This window comes from Phyllostomus hastatus, unplaced genomic scaffold (genome assembly GCF_019186645.2).
Source record: "Phyllostomus hastatus isolate PE091 unplaced genomic scaffold, TTU_PhHast_1.1 phas_contig_16, whole genome shotgun sequence".
Taxonomy (NCBI): Eukaryota; Metazoa; Chordata; class Mammalia; order Chiroptera; family Phyllostomidae; genus Phyllostomus; species Phyllostomus hastatus.
In genome coordinates this window covers 30895701-30909547 of record NW_025333643.1, presented here as the reverse complement: position 1 = coordinate 30909547, position 13847 = coordinate 30895701, and the positions used below count along the sequence as shown (strand labels likewise).

The following is a 13847-nucleotide window of genomic DNA, read 5'->3' as shown; positions in this document are numbered from 1 at the left end:
GGGAGGGAGAAAGAGAAGGAGAGAAACATCAATGTGTGGTTGTCTCTCACGTGGCCCTCACTGGGGCTAGTCTGCAACCCAGGCATGTGCCCTGATTGGGAATCGAACTGGCAACCCTTTAGTTCGCAGTCCATGCTCAATCAACTGAGCTATACCAGCCAGGGCTTCTACTTGATACTTTTAATGTCTGCCTAGTATACTGTTGTATTTTTGTATCATGATTGACCAGACATTTGGCTGTTTATTACTGATGGAAATTTGGGTTATTTACAGTTTTCTGGAGTGGCCTCCTTTGATCACTAAATTCCAAGTAGTTACAGAATCTCTCTTGCATGACAATATTTTGATTTTCTGCATGGCAATGCAATAGCCTATTATTTGCTCTATGTATGGTGTCTACCATAGTGCCTATTATATAATAGATATTCAATAAAATATTTATAGAATAAATAAATATCACAGTAAGTATTTTTCTAGTTAGGTTTTATTAGAGTTTAGATGATTTCTACTGGATTGAAAAATTGCTACTGTAATCTTTTAGAATCATGTCTGCTGCACAGCGGCAACTCATTTATAAGTAATGATTCCTGTTACATTGTTTTCAACAAATTCTTGGTTTTATATTTGATTTAAGAATCTTTCAGAAACTTCCCACATTATGTAGACACATTTTCAGGTATAGGGTTACTAACACAATATAGATAGTAGTTGTATATGACATGTAGATCTGCTTAGAAAGTTCACTCAAACTTAAATCATCAAGACTACTTTTCAGCCTCCCCAGTTTTAGTGCTTTCTTTTAAAGAGGTGGTGGTATGATAGTAAAGTGGTGGTTGCCTCATTAAGTTTTCTGTCTATAAGGGTGAGCTCACTGCCTTAAAAATCAAGAGAAGGCATTACCTTTGATTTAAATTATAATTTGCCCTACTTTGCTCAGTGGTGGCTTGTTCTAGTCCTTTATTCTGTGTCAGCTGTGTTGTAAATTAGTTATTGCGCTTAAGTTTAACAGATTAAGCCAGGCTGTTTCTTTAACCACTGGCCCTCCTGATCCTTCATCTTCATCTGTCCTATAGCATATACCCAGCCTGCAGCTTCAAGAACAATCATAATCTGCTAAACTATTGTGGTGATTCCTTCCAAAAATCACCTTTAAAAATACCAAGCATTTATGATCTAATTTAGAAGAACTTGAGGTCTGTGTTGACCTCTTCTAAATGTGTCAAGTACAGAGTTAAGGAGAGAATATAAGCTAAATATAGGGCTCAGGATTTAACACTATAGCCTACCACAGGCTAGCTGTGTGATCTTACTGTGGAAATCCTATACTTGCCTCATACAGTAGTCATGAGGATTGAATAAAATGATGTATTTAAAATCCTTAACATATTATAATTGTTAGAAATTATTTAGAGTAAAATCAGTGGCAGGAGAGTCAGAAATTGAATGGCTTTGTTGTGAAATTACAGTACAATTTTTGTACATTTACAAAGCTTTAAAAGAGAGTTCTTTGTTAATAAATTCTTTCAATTTTTTTTCTTGTTCAAGTATTTGAGACACTCAAGATTAGAGAAATAATTAAAGTGTGATAAAGCAGAATAAAATATGGGAGAAAAGAAATATGCCAAGGAATAAACTTTAGAGTTCTCAAGGAGCACTCTGCTGCTCTACTTTTCCCTCCTTTTCCTCTTCATCTCCAAGCCTCCTTCCTCTCAGTGTCACTGTGTGTGGTGTCGCCTCTTTGCTATCTCATCTGATGTTGCTGGACAGATATAACAGTGCAAGTGTGCAGGGGCCATTGACTCATCCTCATCATAAAATATCAAGCTACAATTGTTTTAAGTTCCACATAAGCTTTTTGACTTTGTTATGAGTCTTGTCATTTTCATCATAGCCCCAAGTTACAATGCAGACACTTTTATTAATATATCCATTTTTGTCATGATCCTGATCTTTCTCCCCAAAGTCTTGTAAAAGGAAGTGTTAAGTGCTGTGCTTAACAGTGGTTTCATGAGGATGAACTTTCCACATTTCCCATGTTGTCTTTCATTGGTTATCTTCAGCCCAAGAATCTGGCACATGACTGCTAGAAAAGATATCACATAGCATTTATAGTCAATGAACTTCCTAGCAGGGAATCCTGTTTGGCACCAATGAGCTCTTCCATGTTTGTAGAGCTATCAGTCTCAACTTGAAAGTTGTAGCCTCTATAGGGCTACCTATTGAGGCCAAGAGTTTAAATGCAGCACATTTTCTTCTGGTTCCCTTGATCTATTTCCAGAAAGGATACAATGTAATAAACAGATTGGCATTCCTCTGAGAGGACCCAGATCATGGATGATTCAATTGTTGACCTACAGAAGACAAGGATATTTGGGAGGGAGATTTAGAAGGGAAGATGTAAAAGTAACTAAACTAGAAAATGTTCTAAGTGAAGTGAGAAGGTCACTTTCCATTTTGGGGGGAGCCCTCTTAACAGTCTTAAAACATATTGATGGGGTTTTTTAAGTTGGGAGGTGGTCTTGGGCTATATGCTGCAATGCTGGGGCACCAATTTTATGCTCAATGAGTGGAGCTTTCAGCTTGCTCTTGTATGCGTGTACATTATTTATAGAAACATATTTATAGAAACATAATTAATCGTACTGTGCTAAAATATATGCAAAGCTGGTCTGTAGTGTAGCTAAGTTGTACAAATGCTTAACAAATGTTACTTTTGGTGGCAATCATTCAAGTATTGTTGGCACTGCATCTGTAGTTATTTCCAGTGCTGTTGCTTGGGCATACCTCATGGTGCAAACCTCCCCATGTGTCCTCTTCCTGATACAATTTACCATTCTAATAAAAAAGACTTTGGGTGGCTCAGACTTTTGATTTCTCTAGTGATTTCCTCGTTTGTTATTAGTGTTATTTACCATTTTTGTTTCTTTTGTTGAATTTCAGAACTTGAACGTATCTGTATTATTAATGAAGTCCTTAGGCCAACATGGAACTTAAAAATACTCAGAAAATGTGGTGGTGTTTTAAGGAAAGGCTAGGGTTACCTAGCATCCAGTAATTCAGAAGAGTTCATTCAAATAGGCTTTTCATATGTATAGAATCATGGAAAGTGATTTATGAAATATGGAAGCACTTGTGGGAAACACAATATCAGAACCTACAGTTCGTAGATCAACCTGTATAAATCATTAAACATATATAGGTGTGATTACTTAATAAACATGTAGATGAGCTGATGCATCATTTAAGGGTTCTGGGCACACTTACCTTGTGATTGAGAATTATGTGGAAGAAATCATTAGTCAATGAGATATAAAGGTTTTTTCTACTGAAATAATACCATCATCATGAACACCTGGCACTTTCCTACTGTAGTCATACCTTGGTACTTGTTAGCTTCAGAACTTGTCAAACCTTGTACTCATTGCATTTTGACAAGAGAAAGATGTTTCGGCACTCAGCTTTTGCTCAGGACTCATCGCACTTGCTAGAACTTGTATGAGTCGGTTTTGGCACTTGTCACAAGTTCCGGATCGAATTAACAATGAGTATCAAGGTACCACTGTATTAGCTAAATTAATGAATGTCTCAAAAACTATACCTAAGAGAATAACTGTCTCAAACCTTCTTGCTGAATACTAGGGGTCTTAAAATACTTTGTCAGGTATACTTTCTTCATGCAATATGTTCCTTTTTACAGTTTGTTTAAGTCAGATCACTTTAAATGAACTGAGCTTCTGTTTAAATTAAGGGATTTTCAGAGCCCTCTAATGAGACCATCAATACTCAGTTTATTGTCTTATTAATTTTGTTTTTAAGTGTGTCTTAAAGAATGTTTCATCTGACATCTACCTGCATAAAGTTTAAAAATATACAGTTTTTTTTATGTTTCTGGTTAGCAAATTGAATAAATGTATTCTCAGTTATTTGTCATTTATGAAAACAGTGCTTCTGCATATACACTTTTTATTTTTTAAATGTAGGCTTTCTAACACCATCGAAAAGGATAATTATAAAAATATATTTTAAAAGTTTTTCTTGCACTGTATTTTAATGAGCAAATGCATATTGCTTCTAGTAATTTAAAATAAGTGTATTTAAGATTTTTTGCCCCCCAGAGGAGAGGCTGCAAACTTGCTGGAAGAAAGCCTTAAAACAAAAAGAAGACATGTGAAACTTAAGGTTGTTAAGAGAGGACAGAAGTGAGTTTGGAAAACTATATGTGAACAGAGGCCATCATGTGTGAGTAATCACATTCTCTTCCTCTGGCTTTGTCCAGTTGTGATAAGCAGAAAGGCAACCTTTTGTTGAGCAGAGTCAGAAAGGGGCTGGGTAGCTAGCTATGAAAAGAGTGATTGGGGATACTAAAAAGGCAATTTAATAAATGTTAGCTCTAAAAAGGTGACAGAGACAGCCAAGTACCTTTTATTAGTCCCTCTACTCTCAGCTTCCTGAGTTAAAGCTGGGCACATGACCATTCAGCTAAGTGAGTAGAATTACTGTGAGCACTTTCTGGATCAGGTCTTTAGAAAGCAGGTGCTTGCCTTCATCATCTTATTCTGCTTTCTGATTGGCTAGAAAATGATAAAAACCTGGAGTTAGTTAGCTGTCATGGACCCATAGCTGGAAATTGTATTATGGAGATGTTGATGCTCCATTCATCTTGGATCTTTCATTCTGGAGAGTAGCATGAAAAAGAAACTTCTCTTATTTAAGCCATGGTATTTTGAGACCCCCCCTTTTTTTTTTCTTTACAGTTTAGCCTGTCCTATATTAAATAATGGACAGTTCTAAAACCTGTAGAAAAAGAGTTGAAAGTTATCCTAGCTTTTCTCAGATATGAAGTGCTGGAACTAGAAGCTAATTGCATGTCTTTACTGGGCTTAAAAACAAGTCAGTTTCAAAGTGATTGTCTGATAGGGGGTTACTTTGCAAAGTAGGAAATTAACAACACTTATTTAGTGGTACTTAATGTGTCTAAATACTTATGTTTCCTTAAAAATCTCTTTAAGACCATTATAGGCCATGTTTTACTTATAGTACCTAGGAACTGAGCCCATATATGTTGTTAGCTATTATTCTTTCTGTAAATCTTACTCTAAGACAAAGTGTATGTTACTCTCTGTGTGTTGTATTGAGGAACCATTAATGCTCATGTTTTGTTCATGTTAGAGATACTTTGTGATAGCTTGCCTAAATTGTAGGCATAAAAGGAAATTTTGAAGCAACTACAGTCTCTTTCTTGCTATACCAATATGGATATAACATTTTTTTTAATCATTAGCATTTGTTAAGTATTTTAGGATTATTTTTGTCTACTTAACATTTGGAAAGGTGGTTGATATGTAAAAAGAAATAGCTTTTTTCTGTCTATTGTATTTAATAATGGAAATGGGGAAAATACTGTATGTGCAAGTGGCAAAAACTGAAAAAAAATGTTTTGAAGTAATTTTTAGCAAGAAAAGCAACAGATATATATTAGAAAGTTGGTGTTTCAGTACAGTAGGAAAAGTTGGATTACTGAACAAACTGCTGGCACAGTTAATTGTTCATTTGGAATTAACTGAAATCTTAAAAGCATATTAAAGTAACTTCCAGGTGGATTAAAAACTTAAATTTAAGAAAGGAAACAGGAAATCCTAAAAGGAGACTTCTTATATACTTCAGGGTTTGGATAAACCTTATCAGAGTGTATAAATCCAGACTCCTGGGTTATTTTTTTAATGGTGTACAAATGGGGCAGAAAACAAATAATTCACTGACATGGGATGCCATAAGCAAAGTCAACAGATATGCCATAGATTCAGAGAGACGGCCAGAGTTCATATTTATAATAGGCAAAGAGTTCTTAATTTGACAAGACAAGCCATCCAAAGAAAAAAAATTGGACAAAACATGTCAATGTTTCATAGGAGAGCAAAGCCAAAATGCCAGCAAACCTATGAAATAACACTTACTGAAGTAAACTATGTCACTGTTAGTATTATCTTGCTGCATAACAAATTACCTCAAATTAGAAGCAGTCCTAATATGATTTAGTTTTTCTGGGTCAGGAGGCACGTATGGCTTAATTGGGTCCTCTGCTTAGGATATTGCAAGGTTATAGACAAACATGTCCATCTTTTCTTTCTTTAATAAAATATTAGCTGTAGGCAGATATGTTTTCTGGCTCCTTTTCTGAGCTCACGTTTGGCAGGATTTCAACCCTGTGGTCCTGCTGATTGTCAGTAGGGTTCTCTGAGGGCTTAGAGACTCCACAGTGCCCTTTTAAGTAGCCCTCTGACACATGGCATCTTATTTCTTCAAAAGCAGCAGTTGAGTCTCTGGCTCTAGTATATTAATAACAAAATATCGTCATGACAGTGACTGTCTTATCACCTTTCTATTGTTCTTTTGGATAGAAGCAAGTCAGAGTTTCTGCCCACGCTCAAATGTGACTTATTGGCAGTTATCTTAGAGTTCTTCCTACCACAGTTACTATATGCCCATTAAATTAAAAGTGAGTTTTAAAAGATTACATGTGAATGCTCACCAATAGGGAAAGTGGTTGCACAGAGTATGCTCTACCACACAGTTTTGCTTCTTATATGAGATCTGCCAGAGGTAGTGTGGAGTGAGGTAGGCTAGACAGAGGAAAATAATCTATTTGTGGGGAAGGAGAGTATAAACTCCCATATACATTTATGTGTCTGTATGTGATCACATGGTTGTCAAGAAAAACGTGAAATGTATGTACTAAATTTTTAATGTGCAGGAGGCCAGTGATGAAGATGAAAAGAGGGTTACGAGCAGAAGAAAAGGGAAACCTGAATTGAAAAAAAATCCTCTTCTCATAAGTAACATGTGTAATATGATATATTTGTGAATGTTCTTTCTATGTATAGGGAATATTAATACTAAGCACTTAAATGGACTAATATATGGGAATATTCCTAGTTTTTGAATAGAATGTTAAAAGGGAACAGTGAATATTTATACAGTGCTTTATTTAGCTGTTATTTTTTGTCACTAAAATATATTATCTTAACTTTAAAGACAATAACTCAGACATTTATGTGCCTTGAATACAGAAGAGTGTAGCAAAAAGAGGTTGGGGATAAATCTGGAAATAAAGAATAGATATTGTTTAGACATCCTTTATTTTAGCTCTACTAAGGTAGAGCTAAAGGCAAATGCAAAGACTTTAATAAAACTATCAAATGTACCTTAAAAGTTGTGTATTTATCTACAGTTAAATAATTTTATTTCAGTTTCCACAATCTAAGTTCCAGTTTTTACAAATTGTGCATATTGGAGGGGGCAGTCTACAAAACTGGTTGGAACATCTAATTCTTTTTTTCTGTTCTTTTATTTAACATTTTTTATTGTTGTTCAAGTGCAGTTTTCTGCCTTTCCCCACAACCCCTCCCCACCATCTCAGCCCTTCCCACCTCCTTCCCCTTTTTCCACTGCCCCTTGTTATTGTCCATGTGTCCTTTATAATTTTTCCTGTAAACACTTTAAGCTTTTCCACCATTATCCCCTCCTCTCTCTCCTCTGGTCACTGTCAACCTGTTCTCAATTTCAATGCCTTTGGTTCTGTTTGGCTTGTTTGTTCATTTTGTTGATTAAGTTCCTGTTAAAGGTGAGATCATATGCTATTTGTCTTTCACTGCCTGGCTTATTTCAGTTTACACAATGCTCTCCAGATCCATCCATGTTGCCACAAAGTGTAGGTGCTCCTTCTTTCTTTCTGCTGCATAGTTTTCCATTGTGTAACTGTGCCATTGTTTTTTGATCCATTCATTTACTGATGGGCACTTAGGTTGCTTCCAGCACCAGTGCTATTTACATAGCACTACTATAAATTGTGCTATGAACATTGGGGTGCATAGGTTCTTTTGGATTGGTGTTTCAGGGATCTTACAATATAATCCCAGCAATGAATTGCCAGGTCAAAAGGCTGTTCCATTTTTAGTTTTCTGAGTAAATTCCATACTATTTTCCATAGTGGTTGCACCAGTCTGCAGTCCCACCAGCAGTGTACTAGGGCTCCCTTTTCTCCACATCCTTGTTGCTCCACAGACACTTGTTGTTTGTTGCTTTGTTTATGATGGCCATTCTCAGTGGTGTGAACTTGTATCTCATTGTGGTTTTCATTTGCATCTCTCTGATGGCTAGTGATACTGGACATTTTTTGATATGTCCCTGGACCCTCTGTATGTCCTCATTGGTGAAGTGTCTGTTCAAATCCTTTGCCCGTTTTTTAATTGGGTTGCTTGTCTTCTTGGAGAGGAGTTATGTGTGTTCTTTATATATTTTGGAGATCAAACCCTTGTCTGAGGTATCATCGGCAAATATGTTTTCCCATATGATTGGTTCTCTTTTCATTTTAATACTGTTTTCTTTAGGCATGCAGAAACTTTTTATTTTGATGAGATTCCATTTGTTTATTCTTTCCATTAGGTCCCTTGCTCTAGGGGACATATCAGTGCAAATATTGCTGCGTGAAATATCTGAGATTTTCTTGCATATGTTCTTCTCTAGGACTTTAATGGTGTCACAACTTATATTTAAATTTTTTATCCACCTTGAATTTATTTTTGTGTATGGTGTAAGTTGGTGCTCGAGTTTCATGCATGTAGCTGTCCAGCTCTCCCAACACTGTTTGTTGAAGAGGCTATTTTTACTCCATTTTATGCTGCTGCCCCCTTTGTTGAATATTAATTGACCATAGAAACTTGGGTTTATATCAGGGGTCTCTGTTCTGTTACACTGGTCTATGTGTCTGTTCTTATGCTAGTATCAGGCTGTTTTGATTACAGTGGCCTTGTAATACAGTTTGATATCAGGTATTGTGATCCCCCCTACTTTGTTGTTCTTTCTCAAAATTGCTGCTGCTATTTGGGGCTCTTTATGGTTCCATAGAAATTTTTGAAGTGTTTGTTCTATATCTGTGAAATATGCCAAGGGTCCTTTAATGGGGATTATGTTGAGTCTATAAATTGCTCTGGGTAATATGGACATTTTGATGATGTTAATTCTTTCAGTCCATGAACATGGTATATGTTTCCATTTGTTTCTGTCTTCCTTAATTTATTTCTGAAGTGTTCTGTAGTTTTCTGAGTACAGGGCTTTTACCTCCTTGGTTAGGTTTATTCCTAGGTATTTTATTTTTCTTATTGACATATCAAATGGGATTTTTTTTCCTGATTTCTGTTTCTACTATTTTATTGCTGGTATACAAAAATGCCTTTGATTTTTGGATATTGACTTTGTATCCCGCTGTTTTGCCTAATTCATTTATTAGGTCTAGTAGTTTTTTTGTGAAGTGTATAGGATTTTGTATGTACATTATCATGTCATCTGCAAACAATGACACACAGTTTTGTTTCCTCTTTTCCAATTTGGATGCCTTTTATTTCTTTTTTTTGTTTGATTACTGTTTCTAGGACTTCCAATACTCTGTTGAAGAGAAGTGGTAAAAATGGACAACTTTTCTCTTGTCCTTGATCTTAGTAGAAAAGTTTTTAGGTTTTGCCCATTGAGTATGATGTTGGCTGTAGATCTCTCATATATGGCCTTTATTATGTTGAGGAATGCTCCCTCTATTCCCATTTGGCAGAGTGTTTTTATCATAAATGGGTGCTGTACCTTATCAAATGCTTTTCCCCATCTATTGATATGATCATGTGATTTCTGTCTTTGCTTTTATGTGATGTATTACGTTTACTGATTTGTGAATATTGAACCATCCTTGCATCCCTGGGATGAATCCCATTTGATCATGGTGTATGATCTTTTTAATGTATTGTTGGATGCGGTTTGCCAATATTTTGTTGAGGATTTTAGAGTCTATGTTCATCAGTGATATTGGCTTGAAGTTTTCTTTCTTTGTTGTGTCTTTATCTGGTTTTGGGATTAGGATGATGCTGCCTTCATAAAATGAGTTTGGGAGTCTTCCATCATTTTGGATATTTTTGAGTAGTCTGTGATGGATAGGGGTTAGCTCTTCCTTAAATGCTTTGTAGAATTCTTCTGTGAAATCATCTGGTCCAAGGCTTCTGTGTGTTGGGAGTTTTTTGATTACTGCTTCAATTTCGTCTGCTGTTATTGGTCTGTTTAGGTTTTCTGCTTCTTCTTCATTGATTTTTGGAAGATTATATTTTTCTAGAAATTTGTCCATTTCTCCTAGGTTTTAAAATTTCTTAGCATATAGTTCTTTGTAGTAATTTCTTACAGTCCTTTTTTTTTTTCCTGTGGTATCAGTTGTAATCTCTCCTCTTTCATATTTGATTGTGTTTATTTTGGTCCTCTCTCTTCTTTTCTTGATGAGTCTTAAAGATTTTTCAATTTTGTTTATCTTTTCAAAGAATCAGCCCCTGGATTTATTGATCCTTAGAATTGTGCTTTTAGTCTCTATGTTGTTTAATGCTGCTCTGATATTAGTAATTTCCTTCTTTCTACTTGCTCTGGGCTGTTCTTAGGTTCCTTGTGGGTGTAGGATTAGGTTGTTTATTTGAAATGTTTCTATCTTTTTTTAGTATGCCTATATTGCTATGAACTTCCCTCTCAGGACTGCCTCAACTGTGTCCCATAAGTTTTGGGCTGTTATGAGTTCATTTTCATTTGTTTCCAGAAACTTTTTGATTTCTTCCTTGATCTCATTCTTGACCCATTCATTTTTAATAGCATGGTATTCAATAACCATGAGTTTGAGTGTTTTTGAGTTTTTTTGTTGAGGTTTGTTTCTAGTTTAAGTCCCTTGTAATGAGAGATATTTTTTTTAAACATATCTCTCAGTAACTTCCTTTCTAAAGATTTATTTATTTATTTTTAGAGTGGGAAGGGAGGGAGAGAGAGAGAAAAAAAAATCAATGTGCGGTTGCTGGGGGCCATGGCCTGCAACCTAGGCATGTGCCCTGGCTGGGAATCGAACCCGTGAGAGCAGTTCACAGTCCGCGCTCAATCCACTGAGCTACGCCAGCCAGGGCGAGAGATATGTTTTTAATTTTCTTGAATTTGTTGAGGCTTGTTTTGTGTCCTATCATGTGGTCTATCTTTGAAAATGTTCCATGTACATTTAAAAAGAATGTGTATTTTTGCTTCTTTGGGATGAAAGGCTCTATATCAGTTAAGTTCATTTTATGTAGGGCATTGTTCAATGCTGCAATATCTTTGTTGATTTTTTTTTTGCAAGATCTATCCATTCTTGACAGTGGGTTATTGAAAATAATTGTGTTGCTGACAATATCTTTCTCGAGGTCCTCCAAGGTCTTCTTTATGTATTTGGGTGTTCCTTTGGGTGCATATATATTTACAATATTTATGTCTTCTTGATGGATTCTTCCCTTGAGTATTATGAAGTGTCCTTCTAGGTCTCTTCTTATGACCCTTCTTTTGAAGTGTATTTTGTCTGATATGAGTATTGTTACCCCGACTTTTTTTTCCTGTCTGTTTGCTTGGAATATTTGTTTTCAGCCCTTCACTTTTAGTCTGTGTAGGCCTTTTGTTTTAAGATGGGTTTCTTGTAGGCAGCATATGTGCAGGTCATGAGTTCTTATCCATTCAGCTATTCTATGTCTTTTGATTGGAGCATTTAATCCATGTACGTTTAAGGCAATTATTGATAGGTACTTACTCATTGCCATTTTTCTTTACCTGTGTTCTTCTCTCTCTCACACTGTCCTTCCTTTTCTTAAAGCAGATGCTTTAGCATCTCTTGCAGAGCTGGTTTCGTGGAGGTGTATTCTTTTAGACTTCTTTTTTTTTTTAAATAGCCATGAAGCTCTTTATTTGGCAATCCATTTTAATTGAGAGCCTTGCTGGATAAAGTAGTCTTGGTTGCAGGCCTCAGGGTTTTATTACTTGGAATATTTTTGCCATTCTCTTCTGGCTTGGAGTGTTTCCATTGACAAGTCAGCTCCTTGTCTTATCAGGGCTCCCTTGTGTATTACTTCCTGTTTCTCCCTTGATACCTTTAAGATTCTCTCTTTGTCATGGAATTTTGCCATTTTAATTACCATGTTGTAGTGGGTCTCTTTGGGTTTCTCTTGATTGGGACTGGCTTTGTTTCCTGGATTTGTGTGACTTTTTCTGTCATCAAATTAGAGAAGTTTTCCATCAGTATTTTTTCAAACAATTTTTCTATCCCTTGTTCTTCTTCTCCTTCTGTTATCCCTATTATAAGGATGTTATTATGCTTCATGTTGTCTTGCAGCTCCATTACCTCCTGTTCATTCTTTCTGAGTCTCTTTTCCTTTTCTTGCTGTATCTGGGTGGTTTTTTTCTACCTTGTCCTCCAGCTTGCCGGTTCAATCCTCTGCTTCATCCAACCTGCTTGTAATGCCTTCAAATGTGATTTTATTTCCAAGATTTATTGTTCATTTTTTCCTGGTTTTTGTTTATGGTTTCTATGTAATTTTTCATGCTGATGTAGTTCTCAGTCTGTTCGTTGTCGTTGTCTGTGAGTTCCTTGATTTTGAATGCTATATCTGACATTTGATTATCTCCATTTTGTTTATCTCTTTTAGTGGGGAGCCTTCTATTCTTTTTGATTGCCTGTTTTTTTTCCTCCCCATTTTAGGTGACTCTCTTTGTTTGTTTCTGTGCTTCCTGTTGTTTTGCTTTGCTAGCTGTCTTTGTAGGGTTGACTTTCATGGTAGGAATTCTGTGAGGCTCAGTGGTGTGGTATCTTTGATATTTTTGTCTGGATGCTCTAGGTTGGCCCTTTCTTCTGTTTGTGTGGGCTCTCTTGCATTTGCGTTTTTATCTTTTGGTGGTTCCTTTGTTGGTTATTTTCCTCTTCCAGCAGTTATACTGATATTTGCAGCTCCCACCTCTGCTTGTGTGTGACCAGTGGCAGGGGGAGGCAAAATGGATTAAGACAGTGGGAGAGTGTTTTATGAAATTTAGAATACCAGCAGGTATGGATTGAGCTCGGGCTGTGAACCAAAGTGTCGCAGGTTCGATTCCCAGTCAGGGTACATGCCTGTGTTGCAGGCCATGACCCCCAGCAACCGCACATTGATGTTTCTCTCTGTCTCTCTTTCTACCTCCCTTCCCTCTCTAAAAAATAAATAAATAAAATCTTAAAAAATAAAAAAGAATACCAGCAGGTAGAGAATAGATAAGAGATTCTTTGGAAAAGGATAGTATTAACTGTGATATTTCACCCAACTAGCCACTTTTTATAAAAGGTGAAAGAGAGATAAGACTCTTGTTAGAGGGGAGGATGATTGTGAGCTGAATCCAGAAAACAGAGTGCTTGTGCAAGGTTAGATCATGAGATATAGTGGGAGTGAAGAACAGATAGTAGGCATAGTGTGAGAGAGAATAGAGTTACCCACAACAATAATAATGCTCAGGAGTAAAGCGAAGTGGGCTAAAATCAGGGAGGGTTGCTGTGTAGTATGTACAATGGTATGGAACATGAATTATTCACAGTAGTACTGGAACAACAATAATATTACAAGTAATATTTGATTGGATAACCAAAATAGGAAGTACCTGACCAAGAATAGTGTGTTATTGGTACATGGGTGAAGTAAGAGAAGGAAAATTAAAATACAATAAAGAGAGAATAAGGAAAACCAGTGAAACAATGCAATTAAACAGAAATAAAATGAGAGAAACTAAACATAAGGAAGAGAAATAGAAAAAATACTAATAACATAAAATTTATAAAACATAATGAAAAAATAAGAATAATACACATAAACAATAAAATGCCCAGTCTATGGGATAGCAAAGTGACATTGTCTCAGTTTCTTATTCTCTTGGGGTTAGCCTTGTGCTTCCCTTTCCATCTGTCCCTGGACCCTCACAACTCCAAGTCTTATTGTCTCACTTGGCAGGGGGGAGGTGGGGGA

The 13847-nt window shown here is 36.1% G+C and overlaps 1 protein-coding gene across 1 annotated transcript in view; it reads left to right on the top strand.

Moving 5' to 3' along the window:
* The window catches only part of SHQ1 (SHQ1, H/ACA ribonucleoprotein assembly factor), a 151184-nt gene that overhangs the window by 43167 nt on the left and 94170 nt on the right, over positions 1 to 13847 (top strand). The window lies entirely within an intron of this gene.